This window comes from Lactuca virosa, chromosome 3 (genome assembly GCF_052849685.1).
Source record: "Lactuca virosa cultivar CGN04683 chromosome 3, Lactuca_virosa_CGN04683_v6, whole genome shotgun sequence".
Classification (NCBI taxonomy): domain Eukaryota; kingdom Viridiplantae; phylum Streptophyta; class Magnoliopsida; order Asterales; family Asteraceae; genus Lactuca; species Lactuca virosa.
Window position 1 is genome coordinate 153,218,720 of NC_136428.1, and position 6,887 is coordinate 153,225,606.

Genomic DNA, 6,887 nt, shown 5'->3' on the forward strand with positions numbered 1-6,887 from the left:
AGTTATTGAAAGAGGTCAACCATTAGATGTGGCATTTAATTAGAGGTTAAAAGTAATAGAATGATGAAGTGTCAATCATGGACGAATTTACTTTGTAGCATGGGATAGCACTCCAAGTAGCTTGAAACCATTTGATAAGGGGTGTTGCTAATAAGACACCCATTGGACACCCTATTGACTACTTTTTAAAAAGTTCACCTATAGTTAACTACTTATAATCAACTTTTTCGGAAAACAATGCAATTTCAACCAATAAAAATATTTCAAAATTAAATTAGGGTGTCTATATGGTAAAATGGAGTGTCTTTTTAGACAACCCCTTGATAAGTTATTAAGCCAAAAAATAAAAAAGGGGAGTCATTGCATTGGCTCCCATCCTCCAAGTATCTCGAAACCAAAGGTCCTAGAATCGTGTGTTGTGTAGACTATAAGGTCAAGACTTTTAGCCATTTAGAATATGGACATGTCAAGGTTAGGGGATTTAGAATCGTTTGCCGTTTAGAATATAAGGCTCAGGCATTTGGCCTCTAGACTCATGGCAGGTTAAAGCCTGGTGCTTTGGAACCGTTTTTCGTTTAGAATATAAGGTCGAGGCATTGGCCTCTAGACTCATGGCAGGTCAAAGACAGGGACTTTGGAACCGTTTGCCATTTAGAATATAAGGTCGAGGCGTTGGCCTCTAGACTCATGGCAGGTCAAAGCTAAGGGCTTTGGAACCGTTTGCCGTTTAGAATATAAGGTCGAGGCGTTAGACTCATGGCAGGTCAAAGCCAGGGGCTTTGGAACCGTTTTCCGTTTAGAATATAAGGTCGAGGCATTGGCCTCTGGACTCATGGCATATCAAAGCCAGGGGATTTGGAACTGTATACCGTTAAGAATATAAGGTCGAGGCATTGACCTCTAGAATCATGGCAGGTCAAATCCAGGGGCTTTGGATTCGTTTTTCGTTTTATCATCACACGAGCTTTTTATAACTGTGCACTTTAAAAATAAATACTTTGTATTGAATGCATATAAAAAAGGAGGAGGTGATCAGCCCATCATTTGTTACATGCTTTTGACTGAAAAAAGACATAGGAAATAAATGAGGGGATGCGTGCCCCTGTCTTTGTAAGACAAGTTTTTGTGTTCGTTTTTCAGTAGTTCAAACGTCTCAAGTTCGGGATATTCCATGTTTTTGGGATCGGTCTTCCTTCCATCGTTTCCAGGATGTATGACCCCTTCATGTGTGCTTCCAGGACTTTGTAGGGGCCTTCCCAGGTTGGTACTAGCTTGCCTTCTGGTTCTCCTGGGCTGGCTTCATTCTTCCTTAGTATCAGGTCGCCAACTTGACACTATGCTGCTTAGCGGAGGGCTGCCGTGTCACGCCTTTCTTCTATCAAGTCGAGGTTGATGCGAAAATCTTCAGTGTTCTATGTTTCGTCAAAAGAAAGTGTACGCAGTGTGCCTAGTATTAGTTCTTGTGGTAGAACTGCTTCTGTGTCGTATGCTAGACTGAATGGTGTTTCTTGTGTTCCGGTGCGAGGAGTGGTTCTGTATGACCATAACACAGTGGGGACCTCGTCTATCCAATTGTCATTCCTTTTTTTGAGTTGTTTCCTGATACCATCCACTAATGTTCTATTGGATACCTTTGTTTGTCCATTGGCTTGTGGATGAGCTACATAGGTAAATCGTTGTTGTATGTGATGTTCCTCGCACCACTTTCTGAATGGGTTTTCAACGAACTGCAGACTGTTATCGTACTCGTGAACAAGGAGTGTCGAAGCGTGTGAGGATGTTTTCCACATAAACTTGATCATGCTACGACTGTTTATTGATGCCATTGGTTTTGCTTCTATCCATTTCGTGAAATAATTTACAACTACGACCAGGAATTTGACTTTTCTCGGTGCTTTGGGAAAGGGCCCCACGATGTATATTCCCCATTTGTGGAATGACCATGGGCTAGAAATGTTGGTTAATGGGGCTGTCGGGAGGTTTTGTGTTGGCACAAATGTTTGGCATTCATTGCATTGTCTTGTGGTTTCCATGGCATCCTTGTAAATGTCCGATCAGTAAATTTCGAGATGCAAAATTTTTCCTGCTAGTGCTTTGGCCCCCTCGTGCGCGCCTGCTTCTTTGACATACGTTTCTTGAAGTATCAATGCACTTTATTTCTTTGTTACACATTTCAACCAAGGTGTTAGGTAACTTTTCTAGTACAATGTTCCAAGTCGGATGGTGTATTGGGGTGATTTGATCTTGATCCTTCTTTCCTCCATGCAACCGTCTGGAAGGATACCGTGGAGTAGGTAGTCGAAGTATGGTGTCATCCATCTTGGTTGATCCTCTTATAATGTTGCAATCTCTTGGTCTTTAATGCTTTTTGCTGAAAGTGCTTCCACCATGAATTTTTTTGTTAAGTGGTCATACGATGTGGATGCTAGCTTACTCAACGCGTCTGCCTACTTGTTTTCTGATCTTGGTAGTTGTTTTAGAGTGAAGTGTTTGAAAGTTCTTGCCAATATTTTTGTTGTGGCAATGTATTTCGGCATCCTTTATCTCGTAGTTCATTGAATCTGTTGAATTGATTTGTTGCTAGCTAGGATTCGCTTAAAGATTCTACTACTTCTGCTCCCATTTCTTTTGCTAAACGCATCCATACTAAGAGGGCTTCATATAGCTAGTAACAACTCTCCACCAATCCTTCGCTCCGGACCCAAGAAGGTTCAGAGCGCACTTGACCTTCTGGTCAGCTGGGCAAGAGCAAGTGAAGAAAGATCCCTCAATGTTAGATAGCCACCTCATGGATATGATTTGATCATGAAATCCATCAAATATCAGGGGCTTCGTATTGTCGAAGTCGTGGTACTGGAAGGCTCTCCCAACACCAATCCCGGCAGCAGCAACAGCTGCGGTGGCTGCAGCAGCAACAATCTCAGAAAGTGCAGTGTATCGATCATCAAAGTAATCTACCATGGCAGTCTTAATAGACCCAAACATCTTCGGTAACTATGCCCGGAAGAGCGAAACAACCTCCTCCTGAATGATCTCCCTAACCCGGTCCTCAATCAATGCTGGCCTATCCTGGCCACCCGATCCTGATCCTGATCCAGACCCTTCCTCAAAATCGCCTCGTAACCACCATACTGAAAATAAACCAGGGAGATATCAGATAAAACACATATAACACCATGGGGACCAATTCCCAACAAAAACCAAGGGGTTGTGACTTCCCCGCTACGCGTACGGGTCCTGTGCTTCCAGTAGTACGAGCCCATACTACCTTCCACACATACCCGTATATGTCTAAGAGGATAATCACAACAACCCTAACAATACTCGCTAGAATACGCATACACTCTATCCTCACTTCCTACAGGAAGGCTAGATATTATGTAACTGGCGGGCTGACCCCACACAACTCATCCATGAAACTTCCACCAACCTTCCAACACTCTTGTATGCTAATAATACATAACACTGGATCCTGTAGACAGTCGAATACTTGATTCTACCCTAAGCCCTTCATCAAACAAGAACAGGAAATAAGGCTAAACCAAACATTCTCAGGCTATAGAATCTTAGTTATGTACAACTATGATGCATACACTAAGCAACTACAGTTATGATGTCAATTCCATATACGAAGAAAACCCTAGGCTATCAGGCATCATATAATCGTGCAATTCTATCAGGCAATTCTTGAAGATCCTTAGCCTATCACTAGCATGTTGTTCTAACATATCACAATATCAAATAACAGTGTGGTAATTTGGGGTCTACTTACTGGCTCTGTGTAACATCCCGACTCCCAGGTATGATATTAAATTAATTCACATTCATAATTTTCACACCCCCAAACCAGAACGGCGGAATCGTTCGAGGGAGGATGACTTCATGTAGTATCGTAACAGTTGAATACATAGTAAAGAAAGTAAAACAACCATCATATATATAATTTAAAAGTTACATTGTTGAATGATACTTGTTGCAAAAACAAATTACAATATGATGACCGAATGAGTTTTTAAAACTGACGCCTTAATGTCCATTCTCCAAAAGCTGAAGTTTACCCGTATTACTGAATTCCTGAGAAATACAAGTAGATTTGAAAGAGTAGATCAACATTTAAGCTGGTGAGTTCATAAGTATTTAATATCAATATTTGTATAAGTTTGAATGAAATTGTTTATAATATGTTTGAAAACTCCTAGAAAATCCCATATTTCCTACTAGTATAAAAGTAGTCTTCTACCAAGACCCGACTGTTTTGAATGTTTGCTTCTAGAAATCCAATGTCTTTCTATAAGTGTGTGGTAGTTTAAAAGTTTCAAAGCTGTAATGCAATAGTGTTTCTCATGCTTAAAATAGTAGATTTATATATGTATAAAATCACTAAGGCATTTGATGACCCCGTAAATCAACGTGTTTTTAATACTCCATGTGAGTTTCATAACCATGCTATTGACCCAGACTGCCTGCAACAACGTTCTTTAGGCGTTGGAATGATATGACGTTTGTCACCCCAGACCTGCCGCTCTAACTGTAGCTAACAGTTTAGGTGCGGGATTGTCAATCCCGTATAGATCTATACACAAGAATCACGCTCTCCCTACAAGAGATTATGGTATATAATACAGGACTTTAACTGCATACTTGAAAGTACGTGAAGTTGAATGTCTCACAAAACTTAGTATCAAATAGATTTACGTATGAAAAGTCCATTTGTTCTTGTATATGAAAGTATTTCCTTGATATAGTATGTAAACTGTCATGAATATCTAGTAAACTATACCTATTATAGTTTCTCCAATAGTGTGATTCGTTTGTATGATAACCCTAGTGTAGTGTCGACTTTGTAAGTAAAGTATAACATTTGTAATAACATTATTGAACATTTATACTCAAGATATAAATAAAGTGTTTGATACTTACATAACAACATGTTCCATTTCAAAAAGACAAGTGTTATAGTGATATGTTGTATGAGAACGTTTTAGTACAATAGTTATAAATCACATATGATTGATTTCATAACGAAAAAGCATAGCAAAAGATTGATGTTTTTCATACGAGGATAATCGTATGTTTACTTGTATTCCCCCCCCCCCCCCCCTTAAAAGTGTATAAAAGCATTTACAAAGCATTTGAAAAATTAGTTGTAGGGGTATGTACTCACTTGATAGATCGAAGAAGGTGAGACGAAAACTGAGTAGAACCTCGACTTGAGAAAGTTGATTTTCTCGGGAATCTCGGGAGTCTAACACCTTCCTTCGTAACTTGGATGTGAAAACCGGGGCTTCGGGATGGCTCCGAGGGTTTAAACGTAGAGCTTTGGCATGAGAAGGAGAAGAAATGAGCAAAAATGGCCGGCACCCTCGCACCCCTTTTATAGGAGGCTGAACCGCCTCGGTACGCTGGGCGTACTTCGGAGTTACGCGGGGTGTAGTGCCTTCGCAGCTCGTACGCTGCGCGTACGAGGGTACGCTGGGCGTAACGGACGTCATTGCTTACGTACTTCAGATGGGAGGCTTCTGACCGATGGGAGAGCCTGCATGATGGGACGAGGCTCCTATCCTCTGGTACGCGGGGCGTACCTCGGAATTACGCGGGGCGTAATTTAATTTCTCAAACTTCTAAATTACGTAACTTTCGCGTACGAGCTCCGTTTTTCGCGTTCTTTATATCCACGCGTAGGTGAGACTGTACTCTACAACTTTCATTTAGAATCCGACTGCTAGTTTTGACTTTATTTTTAATAATATAATTTTAACAGGCCGGGACCGGAAAAGTCCGTTAAAAATCCATAACTTCTTCATCTGATGTCCGTTTTCGTCAGACTTTTTTACCGTTGCGCTACTATTGTTGAGATCTTCGACTCTCGTTTAGGTTGCATTGGCTAAAGGTCGCTCGATCTCTATTTCGAGTTTTAGCTGTTTACTGCTATGTCTAGAACTTTGAAAAATTATAACTTCCTCATACGAAGTCAGATTTGGGCGTTCTTTTTATGTACGTTTATAGTTTGATGATATCTACGACTTTCATTTAGATACCTAAGGCGGAAAAGTATTTTATTGAAATTTCTTATTTTACGCTTAACAGTGTCTTGCCGGTTTTGTTGCGGATTTTCGATTGGTCATAACTTCTTCGTTATAACTCGGATTTTAGTGTTCTTTATATTTCTGAAACCCTTGACACGATATCTATCATTTATGAAATCCAGTAGAGACTTTTGAACATTTTATTTTTCTGACGATAATTTCATTATATCAAAAGAGATTACAATACTTGACTTTTTAGGTCAGTACATTGATTCGAAAATATCGGGTTGTCACATCATCCCCCCATAAGAGGGAATTTCGTCCCGAAATTAAATGTAAGGTAATTATTCGTGGATTAGGGAAAAAGATGTGGGTACTTTTGTTTCATTTGATCTTCACGCTCCCAAGTATATTCAGGTCCCCGCTTTGCATTCCAGCAGACCTTCACAATGGGTATGCGACTTTGTTTTGTTCTTTTAATTTCCCTATCCATGATCTCAATTGGTTCTTCTATAAAGTGGAGAATCTCGTTGATTTCGATTTCGTCTAGAGGGACGACGAGGGTTTCATCGGACAAACATTTCTTCAAGTTTGACACATGAAAGGTAGGATGTACGTTATTGAGTTCCTGCGGTAGTTGAAGTTTGTATGCTACCGGGCCAATCCTCGCAAGGAACTCGAATGGTCTGATATACCTTGGGTTTAGTTTCCTACGTTTTCCGAAAGGTATCAACCCTTTCCAGGGCGAGACCTTCAATAGCACTCGGTCCCCAACCTGAAATTCTAAGGACTTTTGTCTTTTGTCCGCATAACTCTTTTGTCTATCTCTTGAAGCCTTTAGTCGTTCCCGAATTTGAACAA